At 35.0% G+C, this 24,329-nt stretch overlaps 1 pseudogene; it reads left to right on the forward strand.

The window, feature by feature from the left end:
• The first annotated feature begins 1,288 nt into the window (after positions 1-1,288).
• LOC105087810 (elongation factor 2-like) lies at positions 1,289-2,520 on the forward strand (annotated as a pseudogene).
• Positions 2,521-24,329: the final 21,809 nt, after the last annotated feature.

Raw genomic sequence — 24,329 nt, forward strand, 5'->3', positions numbered from 1 at the left:
TATAACTATTTCCAATCCTTATCTATAGCTCCAACACACCTTGATAGCAACGTGTTCATTGGTGTGCAGCTCCCTTAGACATTTTTACATTTTTAGGTTTGGCCTCACCTCTTAGCTGGCCTTAAGCTGATGACATTTACATTGCATTCCTCTAATGACTGTCCCTTTTTGCCCCTTTACTCACTAAACCACACAGGCAAATGGCAAGGCTGTATCTCACAGCTGAATCTATCCTTGTAGGTCTGGTGAGCCCCTGCAGAATGCTTCTCTACATACTTAGAGGGGAGGTTCCCGGCTCCCTCCCGCGTATGTGCGCGCGCACCCCCCCCCCCCCCCCCCCGTGGCTGTCTCCGCCTTTTGCCCTTCTTCCTATTCGCCTTTCTTCTGTTCAGTTAGCACAAGAGCATATCAGTAAGTCCTCCTACTAAGCAAGCACAAACAAAGAATAAAAAGTGTTTCCCCTTCTTGAAGGCTTTACCAATTTTTGGAAAGAGCTCTCATAGATCTACTTTCCGTATCTTCAAAGTGGGAAAGGCTCACTTTCCATGAACAGGAATCTCTCCAAAATATCATAGTCATATTTGCCAATTTTCTTTCTATAGTAATTGGTAGGGATAAGTAGGGTTGACACATATCCATTCTCTAACTTCCACCCCTCAATAATTCCAACTTCTGTTGACTCTCTGAATTTAGAGTGTGAAGTACTTAAGGCAGTCTATTCTCAGCTTAAGCCACAATTATAGAACAACAGAAGAAATCATCAACGTCTTGTTATATTATGATCAGTTAAAAGATAATTCATAAGAGAGAAATTAGTAGCGGAAAAGGCCCTGAAAGTAAGGAACTCGTGGCATTTTAATAAACACTCTGACTTCATTTTTGACATTTAACTGCTGACAGCTTTCAAACTCAATGACTTCCCCCCTCTTCTGCCCCACACCTGACAAAGCTTATAAGAAAGACTAGGTGTTCCCCCATTGGCAAAAGCAGGAAATCCAAACCATGCAAACCCTAGTCCACTCACAGGAATCCTCGCTTCAATGATATCCTCTAATCACAATAAAAGCCAAACTAGTCTCTTTTTTTTTCTCTCCCTCAAGCTGCCGCTTTTGGACCTGTTTGGGAGATGTCTCTGCTTTCGAAAGAAAGTTTCATTATGTGAGTAAAACCTTTTCATACCCTCTTAATATTTTTGTAAGAAATCATTTTTATCAAGGTATAATTGGGACGTAACATTGTTAGTTTTAGGTGTAAAATATAATGATACGATATTTGCATACAATGCAAAATGATCACAATACACGCCCCCAATTATATGACCCAGAGGAAGAAAAACGTGTACCTGAAGCCGATCCAGAGAACAATCCTTACGATGGGACGTTTTGTGGAGCCCATCTAGGATGAGCCTTGCAGGAGCATCACGGGCCTAGGTGTGGCCCAGTTCCTGGTGAATACAGGCACCACTACCACTTACGAGTATGCCTATGCAGGTGCATAAGTTCAGCGTGAGCCCCGGTTGTCAGGCTCATCCTGGAGGCCAAGTACCTGGCTGACCTGCTCAAGCTGGTGGAGGGTCTGAAGCAGCTTGCCAAGTCGGACCCCATGGTGCAGTGCATCATAGAGGAATCAAGGGAGCACATCATCCCAGGGGTCGGTGAAATGCACCCAGAGATCCTCCTGAAGGGCCTGAAGGAGGACCATGCCTGCATTCCCATCAAGAAATAGCACCCAGTTGTCTTGTACAGCATGAGACTCTCAGCGAGGAGTTCAACATGCTCTGCTTGTCCAGGTCGCCCAACAAGCACAACCGGCTGTACATAAAGGTGTGGCCCTTCCCCAACGGCCTGGCCAAAGACATCGAACAGGATGACGTGTCCACCCACTGGGAGCTCAAGCAGTGAACCCGCCACCTGGCGGAGGAGTACGAGTGGGACTCGGCTGAGGTTCGAAAGACAAGGTCCTTTGGCCTGGGCGGCAGGCACCTGCCTCCAAGTCCTCACCGAGGCTGTGCAGTACCTCAAGGAGATCAAGGACAATGTAGCGGCTGGCTTCCAGAGGGCCAGCAAGGAGAGGGCTGCTGTGTGAGGAGAACGACCTGCGTGACGTGATCACCGGCGTGACGTGCGCTTTGACGTCACGACACGACGCTGCACGCAGACGTTATCGAGCGCGGGGGCTGCTGGGTCATCGCCAGGGCGGGATGGCTGACAGTCGAGGCCTAGCTCACGGAGCCTGTTCAGCTGTGGAGAATCCCGGTATGGAAGAAGCTGTCGGTGGCGTCTACTGTGGCCTGAACAAGAAGCAGGGCCACGTCTTTGAGGACTCCCAGGTGGCCAGAACCCTGGTGTTTGTGGTGAAGGTTCACCTGCCTGAAAACGAAGTCCTTTGGCTCCACTGCCAGTGCGAGGTTCCACTCCGGCTGGCAGCCGGGCTGTCCCCCAGTGCGTGTTTGACCAGCAGCAGATCCTGCCTGGAAACCCCTTGGATAGCCCCATCCGCCCCAGCCGAAGGCCGGAATGAAGATATCCCAGCCCTGGCCGACTTCCTGGACAAACTGTAGGTGGGACTTGGCTTAGTACAGGCTTCCAGCTGCTGTATCTACCCCAGCAACAAGCCTTCACATTCTCCTCACGTCATCTCCAGACAGTCCAGACACAGGGATGCTACGTCTGACAAGTTTCTGGAGCCCGCTCCGTGCCCGACATGAACACTTGATGCCATTTCTTTTGATACTCATTTCAAGAAATCAGAGGCAACAGAAATACCCTCGCTGCAGGTACTTAATTTGGCCTGTGGAAGTGGGGGAGGGGATGGGATACTCAATTTGACTTTCATTTCTTAACAGGGAAACTCAGGTGCCTCCAAATTTTTAAAAATGAATGAATTAAGAGGTTTAATTGGGTAAATGGACTATAACGGCTTTTCTCCCAAAAGGGGGAAGGAACAAAAGGGTAGACATTCTCTTTGGACAGAAACAAGGTAGGAAATCTTGTTCAGTGTTGTAATGAGCACCTCCAGCTGCATTAGTGCTATTAGAGTAATTTATTTGATATGGTAATGACTGTGAAACAAACAAAAACCCCTCTTAATTGAGTGTAGTATGATCGGTCTTAATATCCTAACCAAAGTTTAGGAGGAGGGCCCATCCCATCTCTGTGGGGTGAATAAATTGATTGGCTCTGTGAGGAGGATGGCCAGACAGTGACCACCACCTCAGGAAGATCTCTCTTCTAATGCTTTTGCTTGCTGACTGGTTTTGTTGCCTGCTGAGAAGCATGCACTTTTAGCTGCTGCCTGCTGGCTGGTTTGTGCTTTGGGTTATGTTGCTTTGCACTGCATTTACTGAGCTCTCAAAGTCTCTTTTATAGATCTAACTAATCTAAGTTGGAAGTTTTGCTAATTGTCATTAAAAATGTTACTATGGAATTGGGGGACTCCTTAAAATGGCTGTAGGACTGGGACTGTCTGTGTGTCTCGGGTTGAATCATGTGTCTCGATTCTAACATAAGCCATAACTGACTATAGCTCGTAACTGAATTACCTTGTGACCATGACTGTGTGTCTCAACCTGTCACTTGCCCTCATCCTATTGAGTGCTTAAGAGAAAGATTGACAACCTGTGCAATGTACAGGCCCATCAGGGGTTGCTCATGTGGAAGAAGATTAGTCACTATGTAGCATGCTGAGGGCTACCCTCCTAAAACAGATGAGTCGCTACAACTCTTAAAAATACCTTTGCCTGTGTTGCAAAAATACTCTTATAGTCCAGGATATAGGGGAAAATACCCATGGTACCCCTCCTGGAACACAGCTAAGGAGGTATAAACCTGATCTCAGTTGAGGATCCTTAATCCCAATAAAGCTGCTATTGCCATGGGAAAGTAACCTTATGCTACTGCTTTTCGACTTTCTGGAGGGAGAAACTTATAAGTATGAGCAGAACATAGAGAACTCCCTTGAAATGTATCTAGTAAACAAACAAAAATCAGAAACAGAGGCCAATGATTTACTAAAATTGAAGTTCAAACTTTATTGGAAATCTAAAATTTACTAAAAGAATTTTGACAACAAATAAGAGTACTAATTAAATTTTATGTCTCTGCAACATAGGTCTGAATTAACCGTAACATTTGAACAAATGCACCAATTGAACACATTTTTTTGCCCTTTATCGATCCTGAAGCCCAAATTTCACTTATTACTGGGGATACTACTAAATTTAAATAAGGTATCTGTTTACTCTTAGAGAAGGTAAAAAACATAAATAGAAGGAATAAGAAGTACGCTTCCCCTTAACCATCAGAACTAACACTTTAATTCCCCATGGTCAGAGCACCCATTATCCTAAAATATTGTGGCGTGGGCATGGGCACTCTGAACCAACCAGTAATAAGTTAAAATTAAATGAAGTCTTTGGCAGTCACAGTCAGAGTTATGAAATGGGACCCCATCAATCTTACTCTTCAGTTTCTCTACATTTGAATAATTCTTCATTTGGATGAGGCTTGGGTTTGGTGAGAATATTTGAGGCAGCTAGTGGTATCTGTTGTAGATAGGAAGAAGCAGGAGGGTGAGAATTCCTAGGAATATCAGAGAAGAATGCCTTGTTTGAATTTATCTTTACAAACGGTAATTCCTGAATGAGAGGTCCTGGGCTCTTCTATCTTTTCTCTACTCTGCCCAAAGGCAGATGGTAGCATTTGAGGGAAGCATTGGATTGGATAGCATTATATTTTTGTTCACTTGTCCTGTCTGTGATCAACCTCTGTTTATTCTAACCATTTGAGATTCAGCTTGATGAATTTAAAGAGAAAAACATTTACTAAAACAAAACAACACAGTGCTGAAAACTAAGTACAAAAAAAAAATAGCTTCCAGTAGAGTAAGATTGAGGTAAGTTATCTCCTTATACAAAATAGCACATTTTCATTGAACTGGTTGTCTATTTCAAGGTTCTGGGAATTAAGATATTAAATGATCCTTCCTGAGTCACTGTTTTTTGTTTCAGTAAGTAGTAGAACAAATTTAAAAACATGCTTTTAGTTTTATAAACAATATTTCTCAAATAGAAAATCTTACTAATTTTTTTTTGTGTTCTTAATGGAACATATGGACATGGTTTGGTTGTCAGTTACTCAAAAATATTTAATTAGTGTCTACTACATTACTCTTTCAGCAAAAAAAAAAGTATGTGAGGTTAGAGAGGAAGGAATATTTAGGAAAATAAAAAACATGAGGGATGAACTATGATCTGTATTCTCAAAATACTTTTAAGCTGTCTCCCTATTTCCCCAGAGACACTGGGTATATACAAATGGTAGCTTGTGTACCTTTCTCATAGCTATCAAGTTTTAATAAAATTGATGATTTATTATGTTTTTGTCATAAGCTTGTGAACATATTAAAAGACAGATACCATTGATTTCTCCTCTATCTTCAGTGCCAACCTTGTGTTGCTAAATGATGGAATCAGTAGATTTGATAAAATAAGTGTTTAGTTAATATGAGCCAATAGGAACTAACAGCCTATAAAATGGAAATATAGAAGTGTGTAAAAAAAAAAAGGAAATGAAAATAGTTTACAAAGATTTTTGTTAAAAACCATTAAATTTGTCTTCTCTGATAATGTATAAATATATCTAGTTCATTTTGAATTGAAGAAGCCCCAGTCCTTTCATAGGTGAGACATCACCTTTGAACTAGGCCTTGGAGGAGAGCTGGTGTTTGAGAAAAAATAAGATGACATTAGTACCCATAAGTTCAGCACAGAGGGTCATGTGGCTGGAATTTATTTAATCTGAAGATACTGAGTTCACTTTTTAAAGAATAACAATATCTTTTGAGCCTAGATATGATAACCAAAATTACTTTAAAATTTCTATTGTATGTCCTCACAAGAGTACCTTGCAATCCACAGTTTATCCTATTTTCCTTGTGTGTTGTTGTTTTTAAAATACACTGTCATTTTATCAGTTGTTTATATTGATGTGCTAAAATCAATGACAGTTACCTTTACCTCATCTCTAGATATAATTTGTTTTCAAAATCTATCAATTCTTCTCTTTCAGTAGCTGGTGCTCACTCACTATTTCAGCATAGTGTTAACCATGGCCAGACTAAGACACTACTTGAAGTAGTGCTTCTCATAGCTAATTGTGCATGTAAATGATCTGCAAATCTTGGTAACATGCAGCTTTCAGTTCAGCAGTTCTGAGGGGATCCTAGAATTCTTCATTTCTAAGATACCTGCAGCTGTCTTGGTGATTCTGAGACTTGGCCACATGTTGAAAAGTAAGGGTTTAGCAGTCTTACTAATACAACCCCCCACTGCCACCCATAGGTCACTCCAAGTTAAAAAAAATTAAATAAAATAAACCAATCCATGAAGTAAGTCTAAGGGCATAGAATAAAATTTAAAAAATATATTTTCTTGGAAATTGCCAAATTCAAATTCTAATTTGTACTTGTTCTGCCTGTTGAGTAGTTTAAGTTGTTGATCACTTCATGTGTCTCTTTATAAGAGCACCTTATTTGGTATTCAGTCTCTACCTCTTCCTACAAGATTTTCCTAAAAGCTATGTGACCAGTATTATGTAAGTGAACATGAATCAAATGCTAATTAAAAAATACAAAACTTAAAATCTTTACTTCCTTTTTGTTGCAAAGTTAATTAGACTGATAATCAAATCTCTCCATCAACTGACTTAATCTGAAGTAACTAATATCTTATTTTCTTACTTGAACATTTTCTTTCATCTAAGTTTTACTTCTGAAAAGATGTAAAATTCGTTATGTGCTCATTTATTCACTCATTCATGTACCAGCAAAATACACTGACTCTTGGCTTTTGTTGGGTGTTATTTTAGGCTCTTGGGCTGTACTGGTATACCCAGGACAGAAACAGTTCTTATTCCCCTGGTATTCAAAGTTCAGAAGAAGAACTGAAATATTTTTAAAATTTACACAGATAAATTATTAGTTGTGATTTTGTTTTGCAGAATTCAATGAGATTTAAATGAGTAGAAGCTACTGTAATCAAGACTAATGTATGTTTCAGTGAAGGCTTTCCTGAAGGAGACATTAAATTAAAATTGGAACAGTGATCAGGATTTAGGCAAGTGAAAGATTAATAGAATTTATGCCACAGTCTGGAGATGAGAATGTTTTTATTCTAAGCCTTTAATCATACTCTGTTACCAGGAGGAGGAAATAAAAGTTACCTTGGTTCTTAGTCACCCCAAATAAAAGAATTTCTAATGGAAGAAAGAGAGTGTGATATAAACAGAAGATTTTATTAGTGAAGTAAAAAGGTAGTAAAATATAGTACATGCCTGAGAATTGGGGGTTGGCCAATCCAAGAGAGGAAAAATGACTCTGCTCCTTTGTTTTTCCTGTTCTTGTATCCTGGCTTAGGGGGCGTTTTCATGATTGGTTATTGATGCATTACTCTCTCTGAGTGCTCAGGCTGATTGACAGCTCATGTTCCTTGTTCTCAGGCACGCACATCTCTTTTAGGCATGTTTTTTTACCCATGATGCACACAGAGAAACCTACAGGAAGGGGCTCAAACTGTAATGTTAATTACATTATAACGAACATTGGGTCAAGTTAAGCCAGGTCCTTCTCCTACTGCGCAGCCACAGCGTTCGATTCTAGCTGGCTTCTTTGCTGGCCTTCATTTAGAGAAAGTAAAAGTTTTTGGAACCCCTTATCCTGAGTACAGGCATACTATTTATTTTCTGGGTTGCTCCCTCCCCCTTCCTCTCCCCTTACCTGGAGCCCATTTCTATCTAACTGCCTAAAATGTCCACTTCCTGGAATGCTCTCATTCTGCTCCTCTGTGCTAATTCTTCTCATCCTCCAAGTCCCCATCACCTAAAACCTAATCATAGTGGGTAATATTTATTAAATGCTTATCATTTGCCAACCCCAGTGGGAAGTGTTTCCATACAGAATCTAATTTATCTCCTAACTTTATTATACACAGTCGCTTTAGTTTTCTTTTTTCAAGAAAGTAATGTGTAGGGGATTGAGTAGATTATCCAAGATTATATGTGGCTGGGTCAGGTTGCAAATCCAGGCTATCTGATCCAAAGGTGGTTTAACTATTAAGCAATAGTGACTCTTTTAAAATAAATTTTATTCCATTAACCTCTGCTTTAACTCTTTAAAATTCAACTGAAACTCTGAGGTTCTTAGTTTTTCAGACACTTGTTGATGTATATGGTCCCAGTGCAGTCCACAACCTGACATTAGTTTGTGTCATGTAGATATTATGAAAAGAATACTCAGACAAGACAACTTTCCCTAGTTTAGAGCTAGGTTCACAAAAGGCATCCAGTTAATATTTTGGGGTAAATTTCAGATTAATCTGTGGTTCACTTTGCTATCCCTATTCAGAGGCACAGTTTCCCTGAGTCATTTCAGACTAAGCTGAAACACAAAGAAGGTAGCAAATATTTGTTCTAATTGTACCAAAATGCACAGTGTTGCCCCCAAAGCCCTAGGGCACCTCCCAGTGAAGGAAAAAAGAGACTCAAGAGTGAATGGCTCTTCATTTAATAAAAATATCCAAGAGTGCACTGTTTTCTACCAAGGAAATGTAATAAGCACAGTAATCAATAGAACTTAGAATTATAAAAATCTAAATCTATTTCCAGCATGCCCAAGTATTCAATAATAATGCCAGTTAATCTTATACCCATTCGTGAATTGGGATAATAGTATTTAGGTCCAAGCTTGCTAAAAAGTATATTTAATTTTGGCAAAATGTTCTGTGTTCTTGTTTGGGTATCAGTATCAAGGGAGAATCTATCATATATGTTAACCTTTTTTAAATAAAAGGACTCTTAAAAATTAAAAATCATATTTATAAGAGTAATAGAAGTAACTTAACCATGAGTTAATATCTAGATACTCCTGAATTGAGATTTCTCTTCCATTCTTGACATGGCTTTCAAACAAGGGAACTTAATTAATAGAAACACATGGCCTATATTTTCCTATCTACTACCATTTGTACTCAGTGAATATAAGGAGGAAAATTCATAGTTTGTTCAAAGTCATGGTTTTCTGAACTACATTGGTGGCAATTTATATGAGGTGAGGAATAGTAAAGGGATGTTTTAACATTCCATGTCTGAAGAACTCCTCTTCTATTTAATAGAAAAGAAATTTCCTGAGTATCAAGTCTGTTCATTGATACATAGTTATATAAAAATTGCTTTATTTTTAGTATGTGTGTTTCTGGATGATATTCTGTTCTTTTGAATTTCTTTTAGCTTTTGTATTCAAGTGTTTACTTGCTCACTTTTCCTCTTATAACTTCCAAAATGTAGATTCTTTAAGTTTAAATATCAGGGTAATAGTATTATAGTCTTATTCTGTGGAAAGACTTTAAGAAAAAATAGAAAATAGACACTGTTTAAGTTGTCAGAATTTGTGACCACATTATATAGTAAGTCACTCTGACATGTGTGTTATTTGCAAGGTACTGAGTTCATAGTGTCATAAGTTTGCAGCTCTTCCATTAAACAGCCTTGTCTGCAACTATAATATATAACAGTCTAAAGTATTGGGCACGCATACATACCTGAATGGTTGCTATTGTCTTTATGTACTTATGCCATGAGTTAAAAGTTCTTAGGGTTATTTAGCTGACTATTTGAATCACAACTATGGCTCCCTTTATATGGTTATTGCATTATCCATTCTTTCTTAGAAAGTAACATTCACATATAGAACTTTTCTGAATTCAGCCTGCTTTAGTTAACTTTCCTTCTGTCCTCTTTGTGTTATACTCTTTCCCCTCTATCTAGAGAAACAAGGTCAAGGCATGTTCTCGGATGCCTGTTCATTAACAGCTCTGCAGGTGATGCTCCTAGAGAGGTCTGATGTGCTGTGTGATGTTCTCACACAAACTATGTTAATTTTTGATCAGTAATTATGAGTCTTAATTGTGTTTAGGTAACTGGAGGTTTGTTAAATAGGCCTCACTTTGAAATGCTAAGTTAGAGCAGTGAATCTTAAAAACAAGGAATCCCCCAACTTCTTGTGCTGTATTTTTGCATATCAATTCCTGAAGAAGAAAAACTGGTAGATTGATGAGTATTTATGCAAGACTACAAATGTGATTATGACTGTGACTCTCTAATTTTTTCTTTTACTGGCATGACTTATTTTTATTTTTCCTTGTAAACTCAATCTTTTAAGAGTCCCAGCAATGATGGAAAGGAAGGGGAAGGAGTATATATCTTATTCAAGTGTGCTTAGTTAAGATGACACAGAATTTGGATTCAAACCCAGGAAGTCTGGCTCCCGAAGCCCCCATCCAAGTTAGACTGCTCCGGAAACTCTAAGTCTTTTGTTTGATACAAATATAGGCCATTGTCATAGAAATAAACATACTTTTCTCTCTCTTAACTTAAATGTTTTCATTTTATTTTCAACATTTAGACTTTTTGCATCAAAGTTCTTAGTGGCTGCTTGTTACTCTTTTTACAGTATTTTTATAGTTTTTTCTTGTTTCCATCACCATTTATTTAATCTGTTTGCCTTTGCAGTCAGATTATGCACGACAAAGCACCTCTTTCGCCTTTTCAAACACTTTCACTGCAGTCTTCCATTTCATGCTTCTTGGAAGAAGAGAAAGGAAAAGATACTGCTTTTTCTTGAAATGAAATGATGCCTCTTTCTTTTTTTCATTTCTTCCTCACTCCATCCTGTTACCTTCCTTAGGAAGAATTACTAAGTTCATTGATTAGCAATTTTTGTTTTAGTCCCCAATATAATTACTATTTGAAATGGTTTGAGAATAGTGACTTAATGTAGCCAAGAAAAATTCTTTAGTAGGGCTTTTCTGTAATTTCTGTAATTTCTTTGTCTTTCAATAAAGAACTGTTTCTATCTCTAAAGTTGATTTTGACTATTGACAAGTCCTAATGCCTTATTTGGTGTGTATTTTTAAAATTTAATGCAAACATCAAAGTTTCCATAGAGCATATAGTGAACAGTAAGTCACGTTCAAACTTCTTTTCCCACCCAACCAGTGATTTAAATTGTTTTCATAACAAACAGTTATATTTTCCCTCTACTTCCCCTTAAAAATATTTCTTTTCTTCCCAAACTAAATTAGGGATTTATTTTGTAACAATTGTTTTCAATTAGATGTGTAGTTTGATCAGAATAGAATTCCATCAGATCTCAGCCAAGCTCTATTGTAAAATCATTTTTCTTCAAAATCTAATGCACTGAAATTTTCAAACAATAATGGTTAGCTTTAACTGTATCAACCAGTCTTTTTGTTTCCTTAAGGTAGTCTGGACTGAGAATTATTAGGATTTATATCTAATTTCAGAGTTTTAGTCAGCAGGAAATTACTAAATTAGTTTCAAGAAAAGGACCAGTCAAGGTGTTAATATGTCCTCAGATTTTATCAGGCAGGTTGCCAGTATTCAAGTTCCTTAGGTAGGACTGATAGGGACTCTTTGGGGCTACAATGTAAAATATTTGAGTATATGAGTTATATAAAGATTCTAAAAAGTTTGGCTTCTGATCTCATAGTCCCAGAAGTTGAATAGATTTCAGAATGATATTGGTCAAAAACTAGTGATTTTGGATTAGAATTAGGGCATAAGGGATCCTACTATTACACTAGGGAAATACTAACTGGATGGTAAGAAGCTGAAATATGCAGAAACAATTTCTGTGTATTTCAAGGACTGTCTTTCCCCTAAAGGGTACACTTTGTTAAGGTCAGTATTCTTACTATCTGTGTTACCCAAGCTTAATGCAGTCTGATGGCCCGAGGCCTTAGCTTGGTGTAAAGAGAGGATTGACCTTAAGAAACTGCAGCTCTGTCCAAAGATTTAGTTTCTTACAGACTGATTTTGGCTTCTGTTTCTGCATGACTTTGAACTATCTCCTTGAGAGATCCCAGGGCTAGGTGAGGCTTCACATATGACAGGACCATCTCATTAGGGCACTCCATTGTATTGCCTGAAATTAGAAATTCAGGCTGAAAGTGTATGAACTACTATGGGAAAAAAATAATCCTGGAGAAAAATGAGATTCTAGCTGGCAAAAACATTATTGTCAGTTCCATGTATAACTATTTGTTCTGAAAATGAACTCAAGTCAGCATATTAAGGCCTTGCCATTCACAAGGTAGACACTGAAGAGATATAAAAATGAAAAGATGTAATTCTTGACTCCATGTTTTCAAAAATTTGGATCTTTGTTTGTTATTGAAAACTCCTTAACTGAATTTTCACACTGTTATGTTCCTGTTTTTAAAAAAAGTGGGGAAAAAAGGAAAGAAAAAGGGGAGGGAGGAAGGAAGGGAAAAAAGGAGGGAATGGAAAGGGAAAGAATGAAAACAGTAAGAGATATATCCACTACAGACCTGAAAGTTGGCTGTGCTTGCAGAAAAGACAATGGATATAATCAACCCCAATTCACATCTATTTAACTTCGAGCACAGCATAAACAGTAGAGTTCTCTGGTTATTTAGTGACGTAATAGGAAAATGCATTGTTTTCTTGCATAATAAAGTTTTAATAACTTAGGAGAGTATATTGGTGATTTAGAGAAGCAGCAACTCTCATTAAAATCTTTTTAATAGAATTATCATGTACTTGAAATTGTATGATAGATTATCATCTTCAGTAGTATTATTTTAAGTAAGAATTATATGATCAAAATTTCAGTAAAGCTTATTCTCTGAGACCATAGGAAAACCAAGTCAATATCCCTATAGCTACATCATATTGATCATTCATTTGATTTAGGGAGAAAGAAGACAAATATGTTAGTGAAAGAGAGACAAATGAGTAGTGTGCCTGGCCAATTCCTGACTCATTTCCAAAGGAAGCTAATGTAACTCTCTTACTCATTTATGGGAAATATGATAGATCTGATTATATAATTTATGCTTCCTCTCTGACTTTGTGAACCTCACTAATTGTTTCTTCCTTTCTCTTCTCCACTTTCTGCTCACATATTTGGCAGTTACACTTTTTGGAGGTTTTTTTTTTTTTTCTTTTTAGGATATTACTATCAATCTTTTGCCTGTGTCTAAACAGCATACCTATGAAGAAGATCCCATTTTTAGCCTTAATATTTGCAAATTACTTGAGAGGTAATATAAGGGAAAAATTAAGCATTCACTCACATATGTCACTGTAGTTTTAACATTTTACTTAAAATTGCATAATCGAAGCCTATCAGTATATTTTGCTGCATAGAGTTAAAAATAGCAAATTGATTGCTTTAAATGGATTTTTCTCTATGTTGGAGCTTTGGTGCAATAAATTATTTTAAGTAATGTTAATTTTGACTGGAATTGTAAATCATAGTTTTCTAAGTTAAATACACTTTAAAACTTTAGTTTTAAATTTCAAGATCTATACATAATATCCTGAAATTTCTGGTATGAATAAATTTCAAGATCTATACATAATATCCTGAAATTTCTGGTATGAACAAAGACACACACATACACATAAAACTTTTGAAACTTTATAGACATCAAAAGTGTGCTTTAAAAATGTAAGTATAAATTAGTTCAAAATATATAGATTAATTTCCTTTGAAATATATTTCTGTTTAAAATTTAACATGCATAATGGTTAGTTGAATGTGTCTTGTGTTTTGTTTAGTACAAACATTCTAATTATTATATTGAACTGACTTTATGCTTTTAACTAAGAAGGGATATGGAAATACAATTCCTAAACTCATTGAAATAAATGCACAATTAACATAAATTTCTAAGAAATTTACATAAAATACAATTTATATTTTTGTTGAAGATTATCTAGGCCAGTGTTTCCAAAACTTCTTGTACATATGAATTTACCTGGAGAATTTGATTAAAAAGCAGAATGTAATTCAGTATGTGTCGGATAGGACCTGGGATTCTGCCTTTCTAAGGTGCTCCCATGTGATACTGCCATTGATACTGCCAAGAACCATGCTTTGACAAGCGAGAATCTAGTTCACACACTATATGGAAAATGTATATTTGATTGATTGGATTAAAAATTCAAGAAAAAATGCTTCCTTTGCATAATCTAATATATGAACTATGTATTCTAAATCCTCCCTACTAGACTGCCATTCAGAAAGCTCTAGATTTGGTAACCTCTGAAGGACTATAGGCAATATACTCTGCTTCTGCCTTTTGTTTTTTTATTTGGTTTTAAAAAATAGAGGGTTAATCTGATCCTGGTCTTTGGATTTGGGAGGCAGTTGATCAGTATGATTAAAATTGCTGTTAGCCATGGGCACAGGTTTCAACTTCAACTAACTATATTTAAGCAAGCGTAAACATTGGGAGTCATGGTAGTGGTTCCAGCCAAATTAGAAATAGAGTTTAACAATTAGTATCTCAACAGGACTAAGCTTGACAGAAAATATTGAGAATTTACTTTGACAGAATAAGCTCTGGAATTTTATGTTTTGTGGTTTATCATAGTCATAATCATTCTTATGTCACACAAAGAAATGATTGATGTTTATGTATGAAGTTATAATTAATATGTAGGATTTTTGCATTTTATGCATTGTCAATTGATTTTCTAATGAAGAGACAAAACATGCCGAGTTCTTCATACAAGGATTCGTGATAAGAATGGTGAGACTTTTCCTCCATAATACCTAACAAGAAGACAGTATACTTAATACATTTTATTTAATTTTAGTAATTTACATTTGTTCATTGGTCAAGTAAATGGAGACATGCTTGGTCATTTTACTAGAATTCACAAACCTGTGCTATGAATCAAAATGAGACACAGTTCATCCTAATTAATCATTTTAGCAATGGATTTTCTTCCAATGTGACTAGATTTAAAGAGATCCTGTATGTTATATAAATTTATATAAATAAGGACTAATAAAACTGTTGTATGAGAAATATTTAGTATATGAACATAAATATTGTTGCTTAGGATTATAGTTGGGTCTTACTCAAAATTTTTGAAGTAAGTATAATAGCGCTATGAGAGATTAACAATGAAATGAACAATAGAGCAGAGCAGAGCAGAAAAGTGAAGGTAATTGGAAAGAGAAAGAATAATTTCCAGGCCTATGTGACTTGTTACCTGAGTACATATATTAACACAGCTGGTTAAGGATGTAGATGTTCATGAGGAGAGTTGGTCAGTGACAGAAACTTAGATAAAGGAGAGGAACTGGGATAAACTTTAGCGGTACCCATCCGTGTCTTTTGGATAGAGTCTTAACCAATAATGTGAAGACTCTGCTCATGTGCATTCTTCCTCCCCAACCCCCATTCCCACTTCTCCTCCATCCTCCTCCTGTTCGTAACTCTGCCTTAAGTATGGGATGGATGATGAGAGGCTCTCCTAGCTTGCTTGTCACTGAACACTTGAGTCACCTGACTTTTTTGATTCCTTGTAAAGTAAGAACATTTCTATCTAGCCTCTCCTTGTAGTTCAAAAAAAAAATACACAATTTACATGGATTTGAGTATTTCAGGCCTTGTGACAACTTTTTATTATGAAATAACAATTAGATATTACAATATACTGTGTGGAAATCCCATTTTAGGTGCTAGGCTTGAATGCAACTGAACACATGAAGTGTCTTTGAATTTCTTGTTCAAATTGGGCAGTATATATAAGAAATGCATTTAAAATTATTCTTTTTTTATAGTATATCTTCCATTTTAATGAATAGGAAATTAAAGAGATTTGTCTCAATATTGACTTTATTTGTATAATGAGAAGTCACAATTTAGAGGCTATTTTTTTAGAAGAAGCATGCAGAATATATTTTATACTATTATGAAAATAGCTAAAATGATCAAAGTTCAATATACAAGACTTTAACATATGCACTAAATGCTTTTTAAGTTTTAGTTTCTTTTCCTAAACACTATCAAAAATTAAAAGTATGTCCTGCTTTATAAGACATAATAAGTTAATGAAGAGACAAATTGACATAACTAAATTTTAACAAAACGTATTCAATATATGTAATGTCCTAATAAAGTCGCACTTTACGTTACATTTTAATAGAATCAGGAAAACTTAAATAAAAGTGCATTTAAGCACTTGGGAAAACTATCACACAAGAAAAGCAGGGGTTATGTGTTCAATGACGAATGTAAACCCAGTGAAGATTTAGACAGACATTAAATATTAAGGATTTGGAACTTTATAGAAGTGGTTTGTTTTATTGCTCCTGTTTTTGTTGTTGTTGTTGTTGTTGTTATTGTTGTTTTTAATTTAGAGGGTTCGTCTCCTTTCCGTTCTGTTAAAGAAGAATTGGGCACATGGAAAAAAGTTGTAGAGAAATTCTGCTCCTAAACTGACAACGTTCTAAATGGGGGTAGGCAATAAAATTGGGGGATGCTCTAATTCCTCTTACCATTTCCTTACAGTTAGTGGACTGTGATGTGGAAAAAAATTGCACTTGTAGTAAGGTAGAAGGGGTCATTTGATTAAAAGTGGAAAACAAACAACAAAGAGTAATAGCCAGAAGGAGGGTTAGGAACCCATTGCACTCTATCTGCAGAACAATTGACTTTCTGTTTTGATACATCAGTTTCGTGAGCTTGGTCAATATCTGGTCCTGAGACATGAATGCACTATATCTGTGCTGACAAAATCAGGTTTATGTATCTGCAGTATTGCGGGGCAGAACTTTGGCCAGAGCAAATTTGCTTAAGTAATGAATACTACCATAGAGGGCTCCTTCTGATGGCCATCTTCATAGCCTTACACAGGAAACATAACCTCTGTGCATAACTGTATTGGTTGAATTCTTATTTGAAATTTAGGTGTTCGCTTTTGAGAGGTGCCATTGATTTGGAGAGCTATTGGCTCCTTTGAATATAAAGTGTGGAACATTACCTTTTTTTTATGAATAGTGCTATATTACAACTAAATGCAGGTGATCCAAAGTAAGAATTGAAATTTCAGTGATTATCAAGTGAAATATTTTAAATACAGACACAAACTGATGACTGACATTTAGAAGAATTCATTGCTTCTCAAAATCTATGAGGGCAGTTTTGAGAGTTTATTTTGCAGGTTTAAGATGGTTACAGTAATGATAGGTACAATTAACTAGAAAGATGATAGAAGGTACATGATTGAGACTATGTTGAAACAAAGAAATAAGTGAAATTTAGGATAAGTTAAAAGGAAATTAAAAATAACCTTGGATTTTAAAAAGTGTATTTTGTGTAAATATGTATATATGTGTGTGGATACATATATATGAATTCATGCACACACCTTTTGTATTACAAGAAAAACTAAAATGAAAAAATTTAATATGTTTATATGTCAATTATGCATAAATTTATCCAAGAATCAAACCTTAAAGAAAAATGCTTTTACATATGGCTAGTAATGACAACAAATAAAAAATGTTTTTGATAAGAAAATATTTTGAATCAGAAAGGAAATGGTAATAATTATACTAACATGTTTTTGTTCCATTTGTTAATCCAGATGTTTAAAACCCAGACTCTGAGGGACATAGTAGGACTCAAATTTTTGGTAGGGAAGCAAAGCAGACAATATTTTCCTTTTCTTCTTTCAACCCTGTATGTCAACAACATCTGATGTGATCTCTGGGAAACTTCCATTTCACAATTTTACTGAGAAATGTTAACCCTATCTGAAAAGTTTTTTTAGAGAAAACACAGTATAGTATCAAATATTCTAAAATATGTCAGCCTTGGCCAAAAAAAGTCAGCCAATTAGATTCAACTGGAATAACATGGCATTTTTAAAATATATTATTTTATATTAGAATAGTTGGAAAAAAAACCCCTCTACCTTAAGTCTCAAGAACTTTTGCTTCAAATTCATCAGTATGCTAAAGAAAGTAGATATGAATCCATCCCTGAAGACCATACTCCTAGGGGTTGTTTGCCGGTGGTATCTGTACCATGGTCAGTTCATTGTACCGGATAATAGAGGTGGAAGAACTAAAGTACAGAATGAATTTAAAACAATAATGGTGACAACAACTGATTTTGTACATTAACATGGAAAATCTGGCAGTGAGTTAAAAATCAATGATTAAAGTTATTAGGATAGTTGACTTTGGGAGAGGACTGGGCTGGCAAACTCTTAGTGATAACAAGAGTAAGAGCAACACTAAGAATAATATTGGCAGTACCATTTTTTGAAATTATCATATCTGGCAATACATTAGCATTTTAGTATTTCATCTTATAATTTTTACCAGAAACATACAACCTAAGTATTATTATTGCAGTTTAGAAATAAGAAAGTGGGCATCAAATAAATTAAGTAATCTCCCAAAGACAGAGTCGTAGATTAAGTAAGTAGCAGAGCTGGGATTTTAACCCAGCTGAGTCAGATTCCAAAACCTTTTCTGTTTGTTTTAGATCATGGACTCCAGCACCTTAAAAGCCAGACCATGGGTAAATCTTTATCATTTTATTTTAGATGTAAATTTGATTTGACCATGCCAAAGTTGATATACTGTGGAATTTTTTAATACTATTTTTAAATTGAATGAAAGACACTTTAAATTCTATAGTGCTTTACAGTTTTCAAAAGTTTCATTCACATGGTTTCATATAATCCCATAATCACCCTTTTTTCCCCCTACCCCTTTTTCCCTCCCCCTTCCCTCTCCCCACTAGTTTGTTCTCTATATCTGTAAGTCTGCTTCTTTATTGTTTTATTCACTAGTTTGTTATATTTTTCAGATTCTACATGTAGGTAATATCATACAGTATTTGCCTTTCTCTATCTGACTAAATTCATTTAGCATAATACCCTCAAAATTCATCCATCTTGCTGCAGATAGCAAAGTTTCATTCTTTTTTAAAGCTGAATAGTGTTCCATTATATATATACACATCTTTATCTATTCATCTTTTGATGGACTCTTAGAGTGCTTCCATTACTACAGAAGTTTTTGATACATATAAATCTAAGTAGTGAAACTCTCAAACTATTTACTGATTATATCTGAAGCACTTACAAAGAAATAGAATCATAAAAGGTAAAGAAAAATGCTATGGAGTGTCAGTAAGAAAGCAAAGGAACTACAGTACAAAAGAATGTTTAATGACACATTTCCAATACTTTCAAGATACTCTTACTGTGTTTATTGGATTTCAAACTAAAATTAAATTTACACAGTTAAACATTCCTAAGTAATTATAATAAGGCAGTGTCAGACTTTTTACATTCATATATTATACAAATATGATTTCTTAGAATGGCAGCTTGTTGAAGTGTTTAAGAACCCAAACTCTGGATTCTCATTGGCAAAAATTAGGATTTTTCTACCAGAAGCAAATGAATTAGTTGTTTGCTCCTCAGTTTTTTCATTTTAGTGATTGGAACATAACAGTAGTGTCTAGCTCATAATGTGGTTTTAAGAATTTAATAGGATTATCACTTGTTCCTATAATTGGCACATAGTAAATGCTCAATGAAATTTCACTATTTATTTTTGTAATATTTTAACTTGTTTATACAATGAAGTTCAAATTTCTTAGCATGACATACAACTCCTATATTTATATTTACAACATAATTTTCTACTACCCTTCTGAGTTATTTAACATTTGTTGTTTCTTAGCACAAAATATCCTTTCATCTCTTCCTTCTCTACCTGGAATCTCTTTTCTCTTTTTTCACTCTGTGGACAGATACTGTACCAATCTCAAGTGCAGCTTCTTGCTGATGTCTTTCCCACATTGTGGGAAGTTGCCCACATTGCCTGAGTTGTCTTCTCTGTATATACAGTGTTGTATTTACTTCAGTTGTGGTAGCTGTTTGGAAGAATAAAATTGTGTCAGGTTGGAAAAATAACGTGGTAAAGACTTCCTTTTCTCCTAATTGTTTTGAAGCTAATGATAAGAAAGAATCCAGCCTCTTTCCCATAGTCCTTTGCACTAGGTAAACAGATTTAGGTCATCAAAACAGTAGACAGACTGAGGAGATAGATGATGGGAAGCATTATTACTGAGCTTTATTTAGTGCTAAGATTTACTATTTTAAAAGGCCTATCATATCTAAATTGAAAAGATTCGTTTTAGATGAGTTGCTGTAAGTCTCTGAGAAATTTGAAGTTTACTTTCTAAATATGTCTTATTTATATGTAGTCTGTATTCTGCAGCTGTGTATGGAAAGAATAGAAAAGAAAGCTGGCATAAATGAGGACAGGCCAAGTTGATGTCTCTCAGCAAAATTCTTAAAAGGCAAAAACTACACTTACAGCCAAATTTCCAGTACAGCAAATTCATTTACTATGTAGATGAAAACCCATAGAAGAACATTATACCATATTTTTTGTTAAATCCTGTTTATGGTATTATATTTTTATAGGAAATTGTACCATACAGAAAGTAGTATTCTATCAAATACAATAAAATGTAATGCCTGTAAAACATAAAAGTGTTAGAATCAAAACAAAAAGAAACTTAGAGTGATACCGGTGGAAATCATTGTACAGAATGAGTTTTTTAATCACACATACATTGACATAATTTATTATTTATTATTGACGTGAAACAGGGCAAGTGTGATGAAATTATTTTCTGATTTCTTAGAAAATGAATGGAGAGACAGCAGTAAGTACTAAAAGCAAAAATGAAATTGTTAGCACCTATTTTAATAGTTTTTCAAGCCTCAAATTGTAGAATACAATCTTGGGGCTGTCTTTCTGTGGTAGGTCACTGCGACATTAAACAGTTGTTTGGTTATATAAACTAACCATTTGACATTGACAATGAAATAAAATGCCGTTTAACTAGGTTTCAACACACTGTATTGTGAACTGAGATACGAAAAGTTGTACTGACTTAGCAGAATCATTCTAATGATATTTTTGTATCTTAGATACTTAATTCAACATCTCATTATCATTTTTACTTTTTACCTGGTTAGAAAATTGAGGAAAATTTCAATGAAAGTTATGTAGCATTTATCTAGAAGTATTCTTTAGTTTCTAGTGTCTCATGTCAATGTTGGGAATGTATACTTGTTTACTGATGTAGGTATTCCTATTGATATGAGTTTTGTTGGTTTAAAAATTGCTAAAATACGTTGCATTAGCAAAACTATGAACATTATAGTTTTTACCATTAGCATCACACATCTCCCAGAATTTCTTATTTCTTCAGTCATTTCTAGTATTGTATGCTTTTGCCCTCTGAGAAAACCAAACCATTTGTGATGTCATAGTCTTTCCTGTTGGGAAAAATGAAATATATACCTCAAACATGGCATGTTACTTTTTCAGCCTCATTGGTACTATTCAAACTTTGTTCCTTTGCACATTATTGCCAAAGTTTTTTTGGTTTCTTATGGCTGTGTCTCTTATCTTTCTAACACTGGTATTCCATCTCCAGATAGAAATATTATTATGACTCAATTGTAGTATATTTCCAAAAGTGAATAATATATAACTAATATTTCTCTATCATTTTCTCATGTTGCTTTTTATTTTTGTGCAGTAATTTTCATTTCTGTCTCTACTTCATTTCTTCTCTTCTTAATTGCTTTTGTTATTGATGCTGATACCAGATACCGAATTTGGAAGAAAATAAATGCTAGAGTTTTTTCATTGTAACATTTTACTAATTCACATGTTAATTGGATAGTAACTTATTCAAAGTTGACTGAAAATTTTTCTATATATAATATGACCGACATGAAGAAAAGGTAAATTTAATTTTTCACATTGTCTGGGTAAGTTTTCAAAGTTGACAAGTCTTTAGTAGCTTGAGGAAAACATAATTTAATTAATGTACTTCCTCTTAGATTTTATTCCACTCTACCTTATTCCATTTTTGCTTTGTATTTTTGTTTTTTAGAATCATAGACTGTGATATTTATTCATTGATTTGTCCATTTTCATAATGCCTTCCATCTCTTACTACATTACTTATGTATCTTTATACCATAAGTTATGTACTTTTACAGCAAACCAGTGGATTTGAAAGTATTCAAAAAAGAATTTTTGTAATTTCCTAGCATTTATAATACTGATTCTCATGTTGAAGTGCTAAATACCATGCTTCTGTAACTAAAATGTAAAAACCTTATTGTTTCCCATGTGCTATAATTTTCTTTTATTTAAGTTTTTCTGATTCTATTAAAATGTAATATAATATGTGACTTTATTTAATATTGAATATACTTTTGCTATAATTTAGTTATGCTAACTTGTCTCTTTTAACTTATTGTGTCTTGTAAAGCAGGACACAATTTTAGTTTTTGATAGAGTGTTTAGGGAAAGAAACCAAAGCTTAAAAGCATTTTGTGCGTATATTAAAATCTTTCATATTAAACTTTCTGATTATTTTAGTTATTTCCATAATAGTATAAAACATATTCTGCATGCTACTCATAAAAATAGCCTCTTAATTGTGGCTTCTTACTATATAAATAAAACCAATACTAAAAGTCAAATTACATGGCCTTAAGTAGGGGGTGGAGGAGCTCAACTTAGCAACAGGTTGTATAAAAGATTTAGGAGATTCTGTTCACAATATGCTGAAGCCATCTCATAGTGACTGTGCTGCAAGCTTTGTAAACTGGTGTAAATATAAGACGAAGGACAAGGAAGGGAGGTGCAATAGTCCTGCCTGACTCTTCAGTGGTCAGTCTACTGAAGAATGGAGACAGACATTGGAACCACACTAGTGAACCATATATGGAAGACTAGGAATGTGTTTCCTGAAGAAGAAAAGTTGCAAGAAACATTAATGTCTTGAAACATTTGGATGGTTGTTATATGAAAGAAGGTATTAATAGATTTGCTCTAGGTGGAAGCTAAAGGAAAATAAGTTTTTGCTAACCTGAGGTATAACTTTTTTTTTCAAGTACTTTCTATATAGGTAAGGTATAATTTTTAAACTCTGAGTTTACTGGTGATGAAATAAACTAATTCTAGATGTCATAAGCTCCTCATCATTAATTGTTTAAATAGGATGTTGTAAATGAATTTAAAGCATTGGAAGATGTGTTGGGCAGGATGACCTTTAGGGCTCCTTTCAGCCCTGAAATTCCATGATCCATTGATTCAGATACAACTCACTCAGGCCCTTATTTAGGCAAAATTTCTTCTGCTGCTTCATAATTAGCTGACAAGACTAATTTAGTTCAATAAACATTTAAAAAAAATTTTACCCTGTATGATGTCTTGTACTGCATATTGGAAGTACAGGCATTGTACTTTAAGAGCTAAACCATAGAAACCTGCAAACTGATACATCATTGTATGATAGGATATGCCATGTGATTGAGGGTAGAAAGGAGGATCAGGGAGAAGAAAGCAAGAAAGGCTCACCTATGAAGGAATCTTTGACCTGGGTTTGTATGGTGAATGAGACCAAATTACAAGAAAACACACTTATATTAAGAACTGGGGATTTAACTTAGGGAGATGCATCAAATTCAGTGATATGTACCCCTAAATGCTTCAGCTTTTCTACTTTAGATCTCAACTTTGTCCCTTGGAGTATAGGACAATGACACTAAGGCCCAACAAAATCCTCCGCAACTGTTTTCAGCAGTTAGGCCTTCTGAGGTGTTGACTCCAGAATGTTAGAAAACAATACTGACTTTCTGCTATTTATTTAAAGAAACATCAGATTCACTTTGTCCCAGTGTTTCCCAGCTGATGTGGTTGACCAGCAGTTGATGAAGGCTGTAAGATATTTTTTTTAAAGAAAGCTTTATTTTCTCAATATTACCTCAGACATCCTGGGAAAGAATGTTTCTTATCTGTTTTCTGGTTCTGCTGGTTGAGAGCATTGTAGAACATTTAAGAGTCCCAGACGTGGTGGCTAGAGATACTGACTTGGGGCATATCCATTCCACAGGTGTCCTCTTCCACTTCTCCAGTTTTGTGTGGCAGTAACTCTCACCTCATTCATACTAAAAGACTTATTGAGTACTTGTTCAATTCTAGGTATAAATAGTAAGCCAGGTAGACATAGCTCCTTACTGTTTACAGAGCAAGAATATTGAAATCTGTGTAAGTAGTGAGTGTGTATACAGAGATTAGTAGAATAGAATTGATATCTGGAGATATAAAACAATGGGGAATGAGGGATTATTTAGTAACTTGTTTTCTAGTAGTTGGTTTATTTGGAGAAAAATAAGACTTGCTTTATAATATACTTAAAATAATTTCTACATGGATTAAAGATTAAATTGTGAAAACAAAAAAACACAAAAAATCTTAGAATGGAAAAAGACTAATTATTAAATGAGTGAAATAAACAAAAAAGAAAATATGGACACATGATCATATACATGTCAATATCATAAATAAAATTCAAAAGGTAAACT

Source organism: Camelus dromedarius, chromosome 2 (assembly GCF_036321535.1).
Source record: "Camelus dromedarius isolate mCamDro1 chromosome 2, mCamDro1.pat, whole genome shotgun sequence".
In the NCBI taxonomy this organism is placed as follows: domain Eukaryota; kingdom Metazoa; phylum Chordata; class Mammalia; order Artiodactyla; family Camelidae; genus Camelus; species Camelus dromedarius.